This window comes from Macadamia integrifolia, unplaced genomic scaffold, assembly GCF_013358625.1.
Source record: "Macadamia integrifolia cultivar HAES 741 unplaced genomic scaffold, SCU_Mint_v3 scaffold2760, whole genome shotgun sequence".
In the NCBI taxonomy this organism is placed as follows: domain Eukaryota; kingdom Viridiplantae; phylum Streptophyta; class Magnoliopsida; order Proteales; family Proteaceae; genus Macadamia; species Macadamia integrifolia.
The window spans coordinates 67539-88854 of record NW_024868944.1 but is presented as its reverse complement, the minus strand read 5'-3'; the positions used below and the strand labels follow the sequence as shown (position 1 = coordinate 88854).

General features: G+C 39.6%; 1 long non-coding RNA gene and 1 pseudogene across 2 annotated transcripts; both read left to right on the top strand.

Annotated features, from left to right (window-relative positions):
* Positions 1-17590: 17590 nt before the first annotated feature.
* LOC122067215 lies at positions 17591-18903 on the top strand. 2 transcript variants are annotated; one of them, XR_006136625.1, is made up of 3 exons: positions 17591-18274; positions 18369-18620; positions 18848-18903. It is a non-coding gene; the product is annotated as an uncharacterized LOC122067215 (long non-coding RNA). The 2 variants fall into 2 exon arrangements; XR_006136624.1 differs by having other exon boundaries at positions 18740-18903.
* A 681-nt stretch (positions 18904-19584) lies between these two features.
* Positions 19585-21316, top strand: part of LOC122067214 — a 4413-nt pseudogene continuing 2681 nt past the window's right edge.

The window sequence follows — 21316 nt, the reverse complement described above, 5'->3', positions numbered from 1 at the left end:
TTATGAGGGTTTTCTTGCCCTCATTTCAGTCACTTTTCATTCCTGTCATTTCCCTCTCTTCTCAAACTCGTTCAAGGTAACAAGAAGCTCTTACCAAGCACTCCACTCACCTACATTTCGGATTAAAGCGTCCACATCAACCTCTAATCCTTCAAGTAAGTATTCTTTTCTTCATTCTCTCTTTTGAACTATAAAATTTTGATTGTTCTTGTTCTATATCCTTTAAAATTTGTTTTTTCTTTTGATTCTTCCAAACTAGAATGAATGTAGCATGTGAGTGTGTCATTTAATCCATGATCCTCTTCTTCAATCACCACATTTGTCACTTTCATGAGTTGTTTAACCTTATTCTTCCAAAATTTTGTTGTTTTAGGGTTCTCTTGTTTCCTCTCTCTTTCCTTGCACAATGTATGACCCAAATGAGTTTATCAACTCACATTTGGTTGCATCATAGTGGTGAGAATGACACATTGTATGTATGCTTCACTTATCACTCTTGGCATGAATTTTCACTATTCCAAGGTTAGGGTTCATGAGGAAATTGGGGGGTTTTCCTTGTTTTGTCTTTAATAGGACTAATATATGTATAATTGTATGAAATTGAACCCTCTTTTACATATTATTTCCGAATTTCCCTCAATGCTATGAATATCCATGGTTTATGCTCTTCTCCATGAAATTTCCCCTTGTTCTTTTCTTGGAATGTTGTCTAATGTCTTGGATTGATGCTAGCTTGGCATTTGCATGAATCTATGCTTTAAGTAAATGCTCTTACTTCTTGGCTTTTATTTATGAAATGTGCATCAAAATCATGACACTTGATGTTCATTTGGTCACCACATTGTACTTGTCAATTCTCTTCTCTGTCATCTATTCATTCATTCATGAGCACATTTTGACTATGGCATTAGCACCATGGGGTTTTCTTTTCTTGCTTGTCATTTACACCATTTTTTCCTTCTTATGATCCTATTTGCATTGATCCTCTTTTTATTCCTTACTTTACTTAACTCTTCCCAAAATCTTTGTAGGATTCTTATATTTTTCGTGTGGATTTTGCAAAATGTCTTCACACAAGGGTAAAGAAACTGTTGCCTCATCACGGAGTGGAAATGCACTGGGTCAAAAGAGGAGAGGTATACCCTCGAGCTCCTCTGCACCTAGGGCTCACCCACGGAGGAATGCACCAGAGGATCCAAAGGACTATGATGAGCGCATATTCCGAGCCTTGGGGTGGTCGTATCTTGGTCTACCTTCTCCATAAAGCCCGTGCTCATGGGGAAATCAGTGATAGTGGAGGACTTTTCTAGAGTGCGGCTACTACAGAAGTTTACTGCCATGGGTTGGCAGTCTATGCTCTTTCTCGACTCACCCTGCTACCCTGAGCTTGTTCGGTTGTTCTACTATAACCTTGAGGCATGTCATGACGATAGAGTGTACGCCCTCACTCGCCGAGTGAAGGGACGCGACATCTAACTCCCCATAGAGCTACTAGCAAAGATTATGGGCATCTCTATGGAGGGCAAATGGTACTACTGTCCACCTAGGGGCAAGGCTTTAGGCCCCTTTATGATCTAGGAGTTACAGAGCCACATCTATCAGACTATCTATGGCAGTGCAGTATGTCTTGAGTTAGAGACTGCATTTATTCCTTATGTACGGGTCTTTAGCTGCCTGGTTCAGTTCAACCTGCTCCCCAGAGCCAGTCACAGGATCCAGGTGAATTTCATGGGAGCATACATTGCTTATTGCATCTATATAGCCCTGAAGGATGCTTCTTGCATATGCCTTCCCTTCGTCATCATGAAGACTATAGAGTACCACACCGCACATCCCTCTGACGATAACTTCCTTTACGCTCGGACACTCACATGGATATTTCAGTACTTCCATGTTGATCTACGGGGTGAGGAGGAAAAGCTCCCTACAGATAAGTTCTCATGAGGGAACTTACACAAGATGGAATTGCATGGAGTGATGGAAGTGCCTAAGGAGGAAGTGGCCCTAGAGGATGATGATTATGTTCCCCTAGTGGATGAGGAAGAAGAGATAGAGGCTAAGGACCCCATTGATGTAGCACCACCTCCTTCTGGTGGGACTTTTGCTTTTCAGAGTATGATGGACCAGTTATAGGCACTTCAGGCTGATCAAGAGCGTATCTTGAAGAACCAGGAGGACAGAAAACACTCCAGGAGACTCAGGTAAGTATGGAGATGGAAATTCAGGACATATCCAATGATGTGGACTCAGCCTCCAAGGAGATGGCGGCTAGCGTAAAACACCTTCAAAAGGAGATGGAATTGGTGAACCATCTCTTCGATTACTATGACCGTCACCTCAACATCAATTCAAGGTCCCAAGTGGAAGAAGTTATTGATTTGGATGACGATTGATTGGGGGTATAGCAAGTTCGAAGGATTTTATGTAATTCTTGTTTTGGGAAAACTTTTCTTTTATTTTGTTCTTCTTCTTCTTCTTTTCTCTCCTTTCATTGTGTTCATCTCTTGACTTTAAATCTTGTATTCTCCTCTTTGTACATGTAACATGATGAAATTTTAAATTTTATATCTTTACGGCTTTTATGTGGAATCTTTTATATTTACCCAATCCCTAAATTCAATTATAGACTATAGGTTTGTACTTGCAAGCTGTGAGTGATTAGAGTATCGCGCTCAGATATCACCATTTTTATGTCCCATTCACATAGAACCGGACCGATGACCGGGTTCCCTCCGGATAACCCAAAACCACCAGGATCATCTGATATAGTAACCACAACATAACATGCCACAATAATTTGGATATATAATTAATTCTTTCAGTGAAGACTTGTCATATATATATACCTGTAAGTTTTCCCCACTTACTCTTGATACCAAAATTGTTATACATAGTATATTTACATGTGGGCCCGTAGGCATGATATTTACATAAGAAATAACAATTTAAATATCCAGAGCACAAAAAGGGGAATACATCAAAAGAATAAAAAAGAAGAGTGTGTTGGAATAACTACTATTGCCCCACAACACAACCCTCACACGGGCACCCAGCGCCATGCCTGAATCCCTTCGGGACCCACCAATCTCCGACTGGAATTTCTTCAGAGGGCCCCGGCTCCTATTCCTCTATTAGAAATCCTATAAAATCATCTAAAAAGGTGTGTACACAAGACTCAGTAAATGAAAAGAAAGACACATATAAGTAATCGCATTTCAAATGAGCCTACATGTATGAGATTCATTTTAGGCCTATCCACCAAAGCAACATTATTAAGTCATAGGTTATATGCTACTCACAACCACAATGCATGTATGCCCTAGGTACGAGAAGCATTCTTCATCCCATAATACACCCATAGGGTTGTCAGAGAGGGCCAGCCATGAGTACTTGGAAAAGTAAATTGTGACCGAACCACAGCAGAAAATAAATGCAATACGCTCGGCCCTCTGAATATATCACCAAGGTTTTCAGCTGTCCTAATGATCAGCCAGGCATACTTCTAACTACCATGGTGGTTCGCGACTGACACTACCACCCAGTGATAACCCAACACCTTAACCCCTATTGAGAAGGGTCATAGCACGAGGGAATGTCAATCCTAAACCACATGCTCCTATATGAGATAGTACGACTACATAGTACTTTTGTGTCTAATTCCACGGTGTACCAATGCATTCATTTCCAACTGACTATGGCATCTAATCTAGCAATTCATCACATGTCCAACTAATTATCATCATCCAGCAATTGAATAATTCATGCTCATAATTCAAAGTAAGAAACAAGTATTTGGAATTCAAGATATAATATATCAATTCATAAATGTATCATATGGTAGACAAGAAAATGCATGAAGATGGCATTCATAGATGGCATGATGATAGATATGATGAAGATGATGTAATAAACATTCCTAAAAATTAAGATCAACGTCCTCTCCCCACTTACCTATTCACGTACAAGAATAAGCACACACGATACGAGAAATATTTGACGTGCAAAGATGAGAGTCTCGAAAACTAACACAGAAAGAAAGTTTAGAATACATCTATTCCGAGACCACAAAACAATGAATGACATGGTCTTTATGTATTTAATAATGCAAAGTGAGATGTGGATGATTTTGGGCCTGAATAGAGCTCATTGGTCCATAGGTGGGTCATACAAGTGGGTAGGAGGATCCACTTGTGTAAGCTACCTAGGCAAACAACACTCAAACCCACACCAGTGGATTCTACAGGTGGGTCTAGTGCTCGTCGGTCCTGCCCATCGGTAAGACCCCAAGGCTAACCCAAGACCAGTGGGTGCTACCGGCGGGTGTAGGTACCCGCGGTCCTACCTGCCAGTAGGACCACGAAGCCCAACTAAGACCAGTGGGTTACTTCGGTGTATCTAGGCACCCACCGGTATAGGCTCCTGAAGCTCAGGTAAGACTGGGGGGTCACACTGGTGGATCTAGTTACCCGTCAATGCTACCTACCAGTGTTCAGCGGGTTCTGTTGTCCTACTTCTCTTCTTCATCCCACCTTTTGGGAACCCTAGGGATTGTTTCCATCACATTTTCCACACATTTTAGATTTCATTTATATGAACACATCATAAATCTAGGTTCATATCGAGATTTGGGAATAAAATAATACCTTTATCTCAAGAAACCCCAAAACCTAAGATCCTTTCCCCAAGTCTAAATGTCACCAAAAATACTTTCAAATCTTGGTTGCTTCTCTTTCAAAACCTACAAAGAATCACATGGAGTCCTTCTTAACTCTTGATTTGACTACATAAGAGGGTTTCTCCAAAATCTAAGGGTTTATGGCACCTACTTACTTTAAATTGCAGATCTCAAGGCACCGATCACTTTTTCGGCATTGAAATAGTGAGGTACAACTTTGATGACAAGGGGGAAGCACTTTCCCTCACTCTTCCTTCCCTTCTCTTCCTCCTTCTCTCCCTCTTCTTTACTCCTCTCCACCAACCCTTGCTAAAATAATAAATGGGAGAGGAGTAAAGGCTACTTATACCTTGGGTTATAAATATCTACTAAGGTGCATTTGGTTTTGTCACTTTTTGGCCCAAATCACATTAAACTGCTATACTGGGAAAAGTAGCCGGTAATATTGGACACACATGACTTCACTATGACGGGGAAACCACAACACACATGCTCACCCAAATTGGGTTCATTGGGACCCATATTTCCCCCATAGGTGGGTCGCACTGGAGGGTCTCACCCACCAGTGACCACCCACCGGTTGGCCAGAACATGACAATCCTTGTCAGATTTCAGTGGGAAATGGGTTCTCAACACGTATTTCACTCCCGCCACTTGTTGTGCACCAAGCCCTCACCATCAAATATGATAATATACCTTCTTTACTCATGTACAGCCTTGTGATATGTGCACAGGCATGGCTTAGGCGTGCGAATCACATCAGGTACCAGCTTAATCTTGTCTGACCATCCCGCATTTGACGTCACCCTTGCTATCATATGCCATAAGGCACCCGTGTTAACCCTTGCTGTTTCAAGCCTTGTATGACCAAACCAAATTAACCGGTTAATAAATCGGGTTTAGGGAGTAATGCTCTATAGTGGGTATCTAGTGCCGCATACCTTGGCCAATTTGAGGTAGGGTGTGACACCCTTGGGTGTCAAGGTGCAAGATTGGATCGTGATTTAGAAAATATTGACAGAATCCCTTCAAAACTGTAGGACCTCACACAAATTATCTCTGATTGACATGGTTGGCAAACGTTAGACTTGGTGCATATGTCGGCCATAATGCATCCAACGTTGGCCCTGAGTTAGTACAACTCTATCTTGAGTTGACTCAAGGGTTTTGGTCCAATTGGGTTTGTGATTCAATTTACGATTGGTCTAATTTCAATAGGTGGTCTTGATAAATCTACATACGTCAAGCCGTGAACCATTTTTGAATAAAAATTTGTTAAATTTTAACCATCCTATGCTAGAATGGAAGAAAAAGTATATTGCCTAGGGTGAGGATGTAGTCTTGACCGTAAATACATGAGCCATTCATGTTTTAAGGCAACGACCCTTCCAATGGTAACAAAATATGGTGGCTATAATGACAATGAGGATGATAATAAATGTGAAATCACCATCACCCCCATTGAAGGATGAGTGACCCACCTCTTGTGGAATGGACTAAGGAAATGGCCTTGGTCATTGCAGCTGTTGCAATAGGAGAACTCCTATTTTTGGAAGTATGTATAGTGAACATCAATAGTGACACTAGGATGATGAATGAGTCTTCACTAGTGACAAGAGCACTCCTAAGTCGAAAGAGGAGGAAAACACTGAAGACTTCGAGAACACCTCGTCGACATGGCCCAATTCAAAATTGAGATGGATGAGATTGATGCATATTGCGACACTTGCAACTGACAAGAGCTCATCGGACTAGTTAAGGAAAAAATGCATTGAAAGCTGACAACCAATGCTTGAAGGACAAAATCCATAGGATCGTTTATAACCACGAGAGCTAGAAAGATGTTTATCTCCTTCAGTTTGAAAAGATCCATGAACAAGTAACCAGCATCAAGTTAATCCTATTCCGCACGGTGGTTGGTGAGTTGGACGTATCCACTGACCAGTACTTTATACAACAAAAAGATCTTCCTCCGGTGATAAAAAAGGAGCTGATCCAAAAGCATTACAATGATTGGAACTTGCGGCACTACTAGCTTCAGCTTTAGCCATAAACATCAAGATGTGAAGGTGCATCACAAGAACAGAACCTTCAGGCGAGCCTAACATCAACTTAATTTACATTTACAATGATTTGGAGATCTACAAGTTGATCATGAGATTTGACAAAGAGCTAGTGTTCAATCCTATTATGGAGTGCAACAATGCTGAAACTAGAAGCGATAAGGCATTCAAACGACCAGAATTGAATGTGGCAACCTGGCTAAGCTAGTTAGACAGAAGCAAAAGGAAGTCAATATTATAAAGAATTTAGAACTGAAAAATGAAGTACTTAAGCAACTAAATCAAGCATTTCTACTTGGAGACTTCTAATGGCTTCACCAGAACACCCATAGACCCACAGTACAGTGTTAAAGTCCCTAAACAAGGTCCATGTTCCAATTGGGACCAACCCTCTTCAACTATCTGAAATTGTAGGGGCCGTCTATACACCCATCACTTTATTTTTCAGTGACAAAGATCCACCCGCTGAAGGTGCAAGTCACACCAAGGCCTTACACATCACCATTGATTACAATAGGATGAGGGTTCCACATGTCCTAAATACTACCAACCCTAAAAACTAGATCTGAACTAAATCAAATCTGAAATTGCTAAGCCTGGAGAAAACAAATCATGAAGAAAAACTTGAAAAGAGATGCTCCACACTTGGTCTTGTCACCTAGAACTAAGCCTAGAACTAGAAATTAAAATTATTACACCTTTGAAAAACTTGAATTGCATAAACAAATAAACATAAAATACTTTGCATTAATTCAATGAAACCAAATTATAAAAGTGTTTAAAGCAAAAACTAAAAACTAAAACTAAAACTGAAAAGAGAGAGAGCATAATGAAAACTAGTGAAAAAGAAAGGAAGAGAGGGACACACTCTAAGGCTTGGTCGGCCCTCTTTTATAGGAGATAGGAGACAGAAAAGAAAAAAAGAGAGAAAGTAGGGGAGAAAAGGAGAACGAATTAGGTTTCCGAATTTAGAAGATTTTTTTGAGATTTTTGTTAATAAGGTGGAAAATACGAATTAGGAGAAAAAGGGAGAGAAAATAGGGGAGAAAAGAGGAGAATGCCCAAGGGGGGATCCCTTGGGCGATTTTGTCAGGTGGAGGGGAGAGAATGGATAAAAGATAGGAAATATTCTTATTTCATTGTCTTTTTCTTTTTTCCTTTTTTTTTCCTATTTTTTCTCTTTATTTTCTCTCTTCTTCAAACTTGCGCACAACCCTACTTGGATGAATTTTCTATGCTTCTTTGACCGATTTGGACATCTTCTAATTGATTTAGAAATTCCTTCCATGCCCCTTGTCATTAAGTGAAAATTAGGAGAGAGAAAATCTTCACAAAATCTCCAAAAAAGTAGGAAAGAGAGTGTAAAATTGCACAAGGGGGAGGAGAGAGAATACAATGCCCCATGTGGGTCCCTCCATCCTTATTGGCATCTTGAAATATTCCTTATAGCCCCTGGAACAATTGCATACGGGTTGGTTCTGCATCTCGGTTCAGTTCTGGTCCATTATTCTTTTTCTGGTCTGAAAAGAATAACCACGTGTACGGGTGCCAAAATGAATGTGTACTTTTAATGCAACACGTCCATCTTGCTTAGAATTTCATCTTCTTAGCAGCCATAAAAAGAAATGGGACCTCTTTACGTGTAAAATTAGAGAGGTGTCCGATAGTCCTTCAGGCCTTGAAAATGCAAAACTTACAAAAAGAGAGTAAAATGCATGCTTTTGTACCCTAGATTTCACACATAAATGTGCTCATCGTCTGGCATACAACCCTGATACGGAAAAATATCAAAAGAAGGTAAAATCCACTACTGTCAATGGACATTTTATCAAAGAAGGAGACAATTTCCCTTACTATGGATGTAATGGACCTTGGTTTGATTACACCTCTGAAAGACTAATGCCAAGATTTGAAATATTCTTTACAGATGATTTCAATCTGTTGGAGCTCACATCACTTGGAGAAGGAACAAGTTCCAAAGACTCCTAGTATGACAATGAGCTAGATCTCGAAACGATAGACCCGTTTGACAAATGCATAGCCATGATAGAAAAAGAAATAAAGGAGGTTCCAAATCCTCAAGACCTGATATATTCAACTGAAGGGATGATCCCAAACTAGAGCACAAAGATGAAGTACATCTTAATGGACAGAGCAAACGAGAATGATGTCAAGCCTCTTTCACAAGTTCTATCAGTTCCAAGTCTTAGTTAAAGTCTAATATAGATGTAGAACTTTCTTTTTCTCTCTAGGTATCTGTGGCAGTATCTGTAATTGCTTTCATTAATGCAAGTCCAACTTCTATTTACACCGAATTTCCACTACCATCAGTTGATGAGGATGATCTTAATGATCCCCCTAAGGATTTCCTTAGAAATACTAGAGGAAAATAAATTACAAACCCTAGCAAAGGAGTTCATTTTAATAAACATAAGGGTCGCAACGACACCCCCACGACCTTAAGCTCAGTGCTTCCCTCACACACGAGGAAGCTGAACCATTAATTGAACTGCTAACAGAATTCAAACAAGTTTTCATATGGCCATACGATGGCATACCTGGTATTAGCACAGACATAGTACAACACCAACTACCTCTATATCTAGAAGCTGAGCCAATGAAATAGAAGCAAAGGTGCATGAGGCTAGAATGGATATTGAACATCAAAAGGAAGTTACCAAGCAACTTAACGCTGGTTTTCTAGAAGTAATTGAATACCTTAAGTGGCTAGCAAACATCATTCCTGCTCCAAAGAAGGACAGAAAGGTTAGAGTGTGTGCAGACTATAGGGATTTAAACGCGGTAAGCGCAATACGATTTCTTGCTACCCTATATAGATATTCTAGTAGACAATAAGGCCAAACATGCCCTCCTATCCTCCATGGATGGATTCTAAGGCTACAATTAGATCAGGATGACTCTCAAGGACATGGAGAAGACCTCCTTCACTACACAATGTGGCACATAGTGCTACAAGTTGATGCCTTTCGGCTCAAAGAATGTCAGGGCAACTTATCAGAGAACCACTACTACCATCCTCCATGACCTTATGCATAAGGAAGTAGAGGTATATGTTGATGACATGATAGTAAAGTCTAAGGATCGAGATGGTCACATGACAACCTTAAGAAAATTCGTTCAAAGGATCAGTTAATATAAGATGTGAATCAGCGTTTTCGACACAAGAGCCAGAAAGCTTCTAGGATTTATGGTTAGCCAAAGAGATATTGATGTTAACCCTTCCAAGATTAAGGTAACCCTAGAAATGCTACTCCCCATAATTAAAAAAAAGAATTCAAAGGATTCCTAGGGAGGATTTAATAGAAAATCCAAATTATCTTGCAACTAGCCATTGTGTGTGAACCTATTTTCAAATTGCTCAAGAAGAATCAACCAAGAGAATGGATCGAGCAGTGCGAAGAAGCTTTCAAAAAAATTAAAGAATACTTGACAAATCCACCTATCTTGGTACCTTCGGCTCTAGGATTTCCATTAGTACACATATTAGTAACCGAAGGATTAATGAAAGCAACGTTGTCATAACACAGCCTAGAAGGAAAGAAAGAACATGCCATATACTACCTTAACAAGAAATTATTATCCTACGAGGCCAACTACTCCTCACTAGAGAAGACATGTACATCATTGGTATGGGCAACAAGGTTATTGAGGCACTACATGGTCACCTTCCCTGTGACTTAATTTCAAGGATGGATCCAATAAATATCTCTTTGAGAAACTATCCTTGAAGGGACGACTAAAAAATATGGATCTCGCTTTTTTCTAAGTTTGACATTCAATACAACACAAAAGTCTATAAAAGGAAGGGCAATTGCAAACTACTTATCACCCCATCCCATGGTCAAAGAATGGCCCCTCCAAGATGTATTCCTTGAAGAGGAAGTGATGAGTTGCACTACAGAAAATACACTAGCAACTAGTCTTTTATGGAGCAGCCAATTCCAAAGGATATGTGTCACACCCCACCTTATATAGCTAAGGTATGCGATTTTGGACACCTTACCTTATCCAGTCAGCCCGACTCTTCAGGATCACAAAGTTGTAGGCTGATAAACACAATCCACAAGATAAATAAAATCATGTACATAACATGATCATTATATAGTTCCAGTGTCAAATACATGATACTCCAATTATTTACATTCGAAAAAGTGAAATACAATCCATCTCCAAAAGATTATACATATCTTTCATCCATCAGAGTATAATTCATAGCAGCGGAAGATATATATATACACACACAGACATAAACATAAAGAAAAGTTTTAAAGACACTCATTAGCTCTAACCTCCAAAAGCACAGTCATTGCACCCGCATTAGGTCCATGCTCTGCCTCGGCATCTGGAATGACTGCGGATTTGTCCAAACTAACTCCCAAAGGATCAACACTAGTACCTGGCAACTTAGTAACTTCTCCATCTAAAAAAAAACAATCTAAAGAATGAAGTGAGCTCCACAAGCTCAATGAGGGGTGGGCGCGTACACACAGACTTAGTTCAAATGATGCAATGCATGCTTCACACCTTATATGATGTTCATGAATTCGTTGGCTACACTAATCCCTTTTCTATTACTAGGCCATCATTGTGGTATTATTGCTACAGAACATAGGTGGTACCCCCTCCCCAGTACGTTGGGCCTCAGAGATACAAGCTAGTCCCAGAAAGAACCTCGATCCCCCGGCTAACCCCTAGGTTAGTAACCCTAGTAGCCACGCATATAGTACATTGTATTGCCCTGCAATCTGCCAGTAGGTACAATCTGTCGTCCCTAGAAGTGCATTACTGATCAGGCAACCACTGAAGGGATTAGTTAGTACATCACCGCTACTTAAAAGGGGTTGGAGCACCTGGGATATGAAAACCTAACCCATAAACATTCTATATGATGCAGTCCATCCATCATCCATCATACCAAACAATCTCAAACATTGGGCACACAGTGCCAGAATTCACCCTTTGACCCTACTGTGTCCTATCTTACCTCTTTTACCTCCACAGTATCACAACATCTATTCCCACAATATCACAATCACATAAATAAAATAGGATCAACAATATAATATCAATGTAGAAGTTCTATCATGCATGTGAAACAAGCATAAAAGAAAAGAAATAGTAAGCACTACGTAAATTAAAGTCAACACCCACTCACCTTATCACCAGAATCACGAGTGCGATAAATTCCCAAAATCAATCTCTATATCCTCACCGGTGATTTATGTTCCTAGAGAATATACATCATCATATTAATTCACTTGATACACAGTCCTAGCTTGGCTCACTGCTGAACCCAAACTACTACTAACAATCCATATCTTACTTTAGTTTTGACCTCACAATACCACCCAAGATTGTCACACCCCACTCCCAACACTAGGATACTAGCGGTGTGAATAGGACACTAATCTCTGATAGTAGTACCTTAACCATCGCAATCATAAAATACCGAACCAACTAAACAATCGTAGATGAATCAATGTATAATGTAGAGGAATTATGTAATCAAGATGGGGAAAAAAACTAATGTTAATATATTACATAACAAAAGTTTATTCTTGTCACAACCATCAAAACATACATATAATAACCCAAAGAGTATACCAACCAAAAATACAATCAGGATGACAACAGACCACTACCTGGCTAATGGTACTATATACTCACAGGTATCATAAGCATAGTGGGGGTCATGCTTCTCAGGTTCTGGTGTCCACCAGTCACTAACTCCATACTTGGGCACAGAGGAAGAAGTGTCATTGCCCAGTGGCACTACAACACCTACATCATGATCTAAAAAGCAACGCGCACGTGGTGGGAGCTCTAACTAGCTCAGTGAGGGATGGGGTTCATGCAAGCATATACATATAGTCCATGATGCGATTCATTTTACATTAAACCACCTAGCATACAACTGAGTCCGATTCATGCTACTACGACACATTAGGCTATATCCCTGGTCTTGGAACTCGCACATCAGACACCTAGTAATACAACCCCTAGTCGTGATTAGGAGTCTGTTGATCCTGGAATGTGACCATCGATCACCCAACAAATCCCTGATAACCCCTCCTAGCAGTCACGATAGCAGAATTACCAACCACCACATTAGACTCTTTTTCACCCTTGGCAACAATCACATTGTACCGCAGAAGTAGCCTTCCGGAAGGGTTCATCAAATATACTATGATTGGGTTATCCAACATCTTACCCCTGTTGGCAAGGGGACATAGCATAGGGAATGTAACTTAACCACAATATACATGCCTTGCATAAAGATACATGTATTATGAAATACGATACCAGAATCAACCATCGGCCATATCACATCCATGTCCAAGCCTATCTAGCATATAAACAGTTAAGTATGGGATATGCAATACCAAAATTACCATCGGCCACAAAGCGCACCCATAAGTATAGCCATTAAGTACAAGATACTGAAATTACCATCAGTCACAAAGTGCATCCACGACTATAGCTAACTTTAACGTGTACCCAATATATGATGCAATCATCAATACAACGATTATGGTACTGAAACCACCTTGGCCACACTAAATCCCGTCGCACAGTTCACAACATATATATAGTTCAAATAAATCACATATGTTATACAATTAATAAATAATTCAACATGTTATACAATTTATAAAATTATACGAGCAATTAAAATTATCTAAACATGATTACTACAGCATGAACCCAACTTTATAATGTTAAAACACTCCAAAAATAAAGTCAAACCACCACTCACTTCATCTGTAGATCGGACGGGTGCAATTCCCAAGTTGTAAGCACAAACCCCGCTAGGCCTCACCATTCTGTGATCACATCTATCCTAGGTATAGGGGTAAACAGGCATTGAGTGTCGGAAAAACCTAAGGAGGACCATCAAGTCCTGCCCCAGAAACCACCAGAACAATCACTTTTGATAGTTTAATATAGGTCATCGGAAATAAGTCACCGGATTTAGGGTTTGAGTCACCGGTTTCAACCCTATTATTTTCGATGGACTGGACAGTAGCCAATTAAGGATTCATGCTTCACCGGAAACTAGTCACTAGATTCACCCTTATGTTTCTAGTGGTAAACCCAAAAATGCAACACCTTTTTGGGGTTGTGCTGGCTCGAACTCGATCGACAAGATTTGTTTCATAGAGATCGTAGGGGGTCTTCCCACCTCTCATTTAAGCCGAACGAATCACATTTCCATTGATCTTTTTGGGGATATGGCAAACGAATGGTCAAAATCCTAACTCCTTATTTGGTCAAAATGTGGCTGGAGCTTGATCGGTTTGGTTTGAGCTCGACAAACACACGAGAGAGTGTAATGCACACTAATATGGTTGCCAAAAATCACCGGGGCCAAGGCTCACCCCTCCAGCCTGGAGATTTTATAATTTTCTCAAAGGGAAAAGACTAAAAATGAAGGGAAAGAGGGTTTGGGGAAGGTACCACCTACCTTTGGCGTCAACCGGCAAGCAAGCACGTAGTCGGGAGCTCCCGACCTTCTTCTAACTCTTCTTACTCTTCTCCCTTTTCCTCTCTTTTTCCTCAATTCTCTCCCTCTTCTATGTTTTGTGCAAATGAGAAGCAAGAAATGAACTCACTTCTCCTATATATAGAAGGTAAGGATCTTAGGATCCGTTTGTTTGGACATCTATCCAGGACCAATTCAAGTTAAGTTTTGGTTAGGGCATGTGGGCCCACCATAGTAAACATACATGTCAAGTAAGTCATGAAGAAGGGTTCCAGGTAGTGTGGGAGGTTAGTCAGAGCTGGCCATGACGCTAGTAGCGGGACCCACGGGCATCGTAGCCATTTCAGTACTACAAGTGCCACCTGATTGAGGTCATCGTATTTAGGGGCTGTTTTTGGTGGCTATTTTTTTGGCCATTTCAGTGCTGTATTTTGATAGCCTTATGTCCACCTTTGCCCATCCACTAGGGGTTGCCCTAGGATGTGTACAAGGTATTCTCGACAATTTCCAGTATATGCAGGGACTCAAGTGGGGAGGTGCTAGGTCACTTACCGCTTAGGGTCAGAAGGTTTGAATCCCCTCCAGTTTCAGAGACATGAAATGTATTGACAAGTAGGGTTATTCCTTCCTTTATGAGGGTACCACAAGCTAGAAACCATTAGTACTTTCTACATCTGTTGCAAGACCTATCAAAAATGTTTTAGCCCCTCCCTTGTAGGGCAAAAACCATGTAGGATGTGTGTAACATGTCCCACATGAGGGTAGGGTACCCACAATATAGGCAGGAGTCAATTAGGGTTACAAATGCTCTGTCGACAGGTGGGTATTTCTTCTTTATCTCATCTTCTTGCTCCCGGGATGCATCTTGCTCTAGGTGATTCATCCACTGTACCTTTATGAAGGAAATAGTATGATTGCAGAGGATGTGATACTTCAGGTCAATGATCTTCTTAGGATACTCTATGTAGGTAAAATCTTCTTCCAGCTCACATGGTATGTAAGTCAAGACATGAGTTGGGTCGGGTATGTACTTCCTCAACATTGACATATGGAAGACATCATGCGCTCCATCTAACTCTGGTGGTAGAGATATACTGTATACTACCAACCCTATCTGTGCTAACATTTCATATGGTCCCATGAACCTAGGACTCAACTTTCCTTTCTTGCCAAACCGCATCACTCCTTTGATTGGGGAGATCGCAAGAAAACTTTATCTCCAACTTGAAATTCTAAATGCTTTCTTCTGACATTAGCATAACTCTTCTGTCTGGACTGAGCTGCTTTACTTCAAACTTTATTTCATTCCAATGAAAGTCACCTTCCTTACGGGAAAGCTGGCAAAGTTGTATATTGACAACATTATCTGTTCGCATGGTGTACCAGTTAGCGTTATCTCTGATCAGGATCCCAGATTTACTTCTAAGTTTTGGGGATGCATGTAAAAGGCTATGGGTGCAGCCATAATCCTTCATCAGTTTTAACCAATGCCTCTGTCTCATATTAAGCTCCTTTTGGGTGAAGAAGTACTTAAGGCTTTTTATGATCACTGTATATTTCATTATTTTCACCGTACAAGTAGTGCCACTGGATCTTCAAAGAAAATATCACAATTGACAATTCCAAATCATGGATAGGGTAGTTCTTCTCGTAGTCCTTCAACTGTCGGGACACATAAGCAATGACCTTCCCATCCTATAGTAGCACATAACTCAAACCAGTTTGGATGCATCACTATACACAACCAGGCCACCTGTACCGGTTGGAATAGTCAGAACTGGAGTTGATACCAATCTCTATCTGAACTCTCTGAAACACTTCTCACATGCATCGGACCACTCAAATTTCAGACTATACCGTGTAAGTCGGGTCATCCATGCCAAAATGCGAGAGAATTTCTCAATAAACCTTATGTAGTATCTGACCAATCCCAGAAAACTACAGATGTCTGCCACACTCTTGGGATTGTCCCACTCTAGAACTGCTTTCACTTTTCCTAGGTTAACTTCTATACCATGATTGAAACAATGTGGCCTAGGAATGCCACTTGAGAAAGCCAGAACATACACTTGTTGAACTTGGCATAGAGTTGCTTCTCTCTCAGACGGTAAGCTCACCTGCCCTTGTCTTGGCATGTTAGTTTGGGAAGATTTAGGATGTTTTAAAAAACAAAACCCTAGGATAGGGTTTAAAAATGAAATAGGTTGAAGGAAAATCAAAAGAAAATATGGTGGAACATTAGGTCTTGGAGCTTTAAAGTCACCTTAAAAACTTGAAGGAATGTGAGGAATTCCTTGTAAGATCATCAGAGTTTAGGTGATGGAGAAAGAAAAATGAAAAATAAAAGGGCCTTAACCTTTTTCCTTACATTCAATGATTTCCATTGTGGTCATTTCATCGCTTGCTATGATCACTAATTTTTATTTTTTTTTCTGGTTGATTGTGTTTGTTTCACCACTTATTGTCAATTTTTTTTATGTGAATTCAATGATTCTTATTGTGTTTGTTCATCATTTACTTACAAATGTTTTCTTATGCATTCAGTGATTTTGATTATGTTTGTTTCGTTATTTTGTTGTGCTCTAGAGCTCATGAGCAAGGAGCTGATAAGATTCTACTCACCCTAATGATATGAGACAAAAGGTATCACTTCTTTGACTTTTGGTATTACACAGTCTCAACCAAAGAGGGTCATTATATAGGCGTCTCATTGTCACCCCAAAAGCTTCCATGATGATGAGTATCTCTTAAAGCACTGGGTTTTCTATCTATAGATCTGGAGAGTTTACTGCACTTTTTGACACATCTACAAATTGTTCAAGACAATGACCAAAATAGCCATGGAAGGGAAAATTTGACGAAAAATGATTATTTGATCTAGAAAGTTTGTGGAATGGTGGATTATTTTTTATATCAAAATTTGGTACATAAATGAGGTCAATGGCCCATTAATTGAGAGAAGATTCCATTTTTTATGTGTGGGATTTACACTAGAAGCAGTTGCGGCTGCCTAGTACTATCCCAATTTTTTATAAATTAAAATATACAATATAGTTGCAAAATGACTTTTGAATCATTCGGCTTGAGCATATGGAGCCTAAATCCAAAAGGATCCAAAACTAATCCTAGATGGCCCCCGCCTAGTCCATTTCTTCTTGGAATCAATCAAAATAAATAAAATAAATAAAATAAATAATATAAAATATCATTTATAGTGCCACCCCGTAGAGAATGTCACTTTTAGAAAGACACCCCTTGTCTAATACCAAATTATGTTCACACCTATACCGCAAGTCTCCATTACAAAATATACCTGCTAACTTCACCTTATTCATTTTTTTAATATACCAAATACCTTAATGCTTAAATTGCTCAACGCACACATCTCTCCCCCAATCGAATGTGTTCCATCTCTGCCTTTTTGGTGGGAGATGCAACATCTGCAGGCAACATTTTGATCCCTGTCCCTATAGGTTATAACTAAATTGACGTCGATAACGACGATGTTAAGAGGTTTCAAAACCCTATTTCACATCTGTGCGAGTTCTCCGCTGCTGTCTCTTGATCGGAGGTTCTTCAATCCTCACGTTGGTTCACATCTGTGCCGTGGTAGTTCGATTTCTGGTTTCCGCTGCGGACTTTCTTTGGGGTGATGCAAGCATTGATGAACTCAAAGGATTGTCGTGCGTTGCTGCCTCTGCCATTAACGGTGAAAGCAGAGGAGGGAAGGGCATGAAAGGAATCAACAGAGCTGTTTTGGGTTAAGATAGTTCTAATTGTGATCCCGTGAGTCTCAATTCTCATTCTTTTCATACACGATGCCTACACTCCTCTTTTAATTTTCAACTTTTTTTTTTTTTTCTTTTCAATTCCTAGATCGTATGATATGTTTCATATCCTTTTGTTTCTTGTTTATTTTGAGAGGATTGGTTTTCCTTCTATTTTATTCTCTTACAGAATAGTTTTTCCATTTTTTGTTTTCCAATCCCTCTATCATGTGTATGAGGCACGACCGCACGAGCATGAGACAAGGTGATCAGTCAGAAACAAACCCACATGAAAATTTATCAGTTATGCTGCAATTTTCATTGTAACTGAATTGCTATTACCTCTCCTCTATGATCAGTTGGGGATTCTGATTTCTCAACCCGTACGGGAATCTCCTTCCCGGAGAACCGGGCCGAGATCCGTAGTGGTTTCAATAATTGGAAACCATCACCGTCCGCTGCAGCGGTGGGTCTTCGACCCTAACGACAGCCAGAGACTCGAATTTGATGCGAAGGTGTTCGGTTATAACCTAACGAGGAGCAAGAACTATAATCGCAAGGGCTTTGGCCACAAAGAAGAAACACTCGAGCTCATAATCGTGAGTATACCGGTATGTTCTTTACCAAGTGCTTCCATTTTTTTCTTTTCCCTGTTATTCTTCTGTTTGTTTATTTGTTGCTCAAAATGAACGAGTATGTAATGAGTTTGTTCGGCCCTTCTTCAACATAGAAGATATCTTCCACAGATCCTCTCTCTGACACTCTTTCCTTCCGTTCACTCGTATCTTCAACATACGCACTTGTATTGTCAACATCGTTGACGGCCGCGATTGTGCAGGGATAAAGAAGGGCTGATGGGTGCGTAGAAAATCCTCTAAAATCCATGATGAAGGTGAGTGAAGGTGAATATAGAAGGTTAGGGGTATTGAGGGACTTGGCTAAAATGTGATTTGGTCATGTGTCTTAGTTTAAAGGTAAAAATATCATTTTAAATCCTTACTTAACAGAGACGAATGGTAAGGAGTGTGAGAGTAACTTGGTATTAAGCAAGGGATGTCTCTCCAATAATGGCATTCTCTAGGTGGTGGTGCTGTAAATTACCCATTAATAAATATTGCCATTAGAAACCCATGGGTATTTTGACATTTTAAATGTCTGAACCACCCACAAGATTAGAATGGTCCTTTCAAAATGCCAAATAATGTCTGTTAAATGTTGACCTTGTCAAGTCCACACGCCAATAGACTTATAGTTCTATTAGACAATGTAAGTACTCGACTTGACATTGAAGATTATTCGACAACATGGCTTCTTTGTCGAGCCAAGCCAGACTGACATCGAATTCTATAAAATCCTGGAATACATGGACTCTATTATCTTTCAGATTTTGATTTACTATTACTTGTTGGGAGCCATTCTTGGACTGCAAGAACCCATGCATGTTAGAAATAAGTATGGGTAGAGTCTAAGACTTATCTGGATATGTATTTACACAGGATGAAATACGAATTCACAGCATCATAGTAATCCTTCTTCTAGAATCAGAAACAAATAGAATTTGAGTTGAATCGTATCAGAAGGATACTATCCTTAAAGTTTTTAAATTCCCCTAATTGTGCAACTAGGTTGACCATTGTGTTTTTTACCTCCAAGATAAAACAATTCTTAATCTCATAAGGTGCACTCCAATATATGATTACATAGGGAAGTCCAAAGGCTGTACTCATTATTAGATACAAAGAGATTTGGAAGAAAATAACACAGAGTGGGAAGAACAAAAACACTTGTTTTAAAAATCACTTCTCTAATTTTCAGACAATCTATAATATATATAGACAACGTACCTTTTCACATGTAGGTGTATCTGTATATATACAGATGTGTCTGTACGTATACAAGTGTTCCTGTACATGTGTTTGTATGTGTACAAACGTCCTCATACATATACAAATATGTTTGTACACCCCTATATAGGTATAGACCACACCCACACCCATTCTTTAGCACGAGAAATATTTAGAAACTTTAACACTAAATATAAAAAAATCCAACAATCCATCTAGGTTTATTTCTTGGCCCCCAAGGCAGCCTTTGAATGTCATAAATAAATATGGCTACTTGCCTTATTTTGATTGACCAAGTGGTGTTTGCACCTTTTTGCACTATTGATGATTAAAATAACTCACTGCTTGAACCAAAAAAAAGAAAAGGAATTTAGGTTCCAACTCAATTTTTTATGAGACAAATAAATCGAAAAATAAAGAATACTAAATGAAAATAAATCATAAAATCCGATAAATTATTCATATTTCAAAGACAAAAGAAAGAAAATTTATTATAACTTCACATAGAAAAAAAGAATAAATAAATAAATATTAAATGAATTCTAGAACAATGGATAGTGTTCAAAGGATAACGTAAATATACATACCCCAAAATTTTCATAAAGTAGAGAAATTGGAAAAAATGGAGAATTCAATCTACTACTTTTGATGCATTCATATACTTATGTTTTTGTTTTTGGTATTTTTTTTTTTTTTAGGTAGAATTTTTTATAATGATGACGCACTCATATACGTCATAAACTAATAGAGATAAGCATAACGCCCGGCACATTTCTGCTCTCCTTCCCCCCCTCCGCCCAACCATTCCGCTCTTCTATCCTTTGTAAATGCCCTCCAAATCCCTCTCTTCTCTCTCAAGGATCTCTGCTAGTACTGGTGTTCCAAGCTCTCTCTCTCTCTCTCTCTCTCTCTCTCTCTCGTGTGTGAAAGAAGTGAGGGGAGAAATTGGGTTCATTTCAATGGTGATATTGTGCATGTTGGTTGTATGGTGGGGATGGAAAGTGTTGGAATGGATATGGTTGAAGCCTAAGAAGCTGGAGAGGCTTCTCAAGGAACAAGGCATCAAAGTCCCTCCATACAATCTACTGTTGGGTGACATGAAAGAGAACCAGAAGCTGTTCAAGGAAGCTCAGCCCAAGCCCATGAGCTTTTCGCATAACATTGTTCCACCTGTGCTCCCTGTCATCTTCAAACAATAGAGAAGTACGGTATGTGTTGCCCTAAATTCTCTCTCCAAATGTATTTCGCTCTCTACATTTTGTTGAGTATGTGGGTTTTGAAGTGCGTATAGGAATATTACAGAGGTTTTGGTAGGTTTTATTCAGGAAATAGCGGTATCAATACATTGGAATTGGAATTGGTGCCACCGATTCCAATCTGAATCAGGCGAATCCTGATCCCATTCCCGGATTTTTGAAACCCGGGGTTGGGGGTTGGGGGTTGGGGTTGGGGTTGGGGGGTGG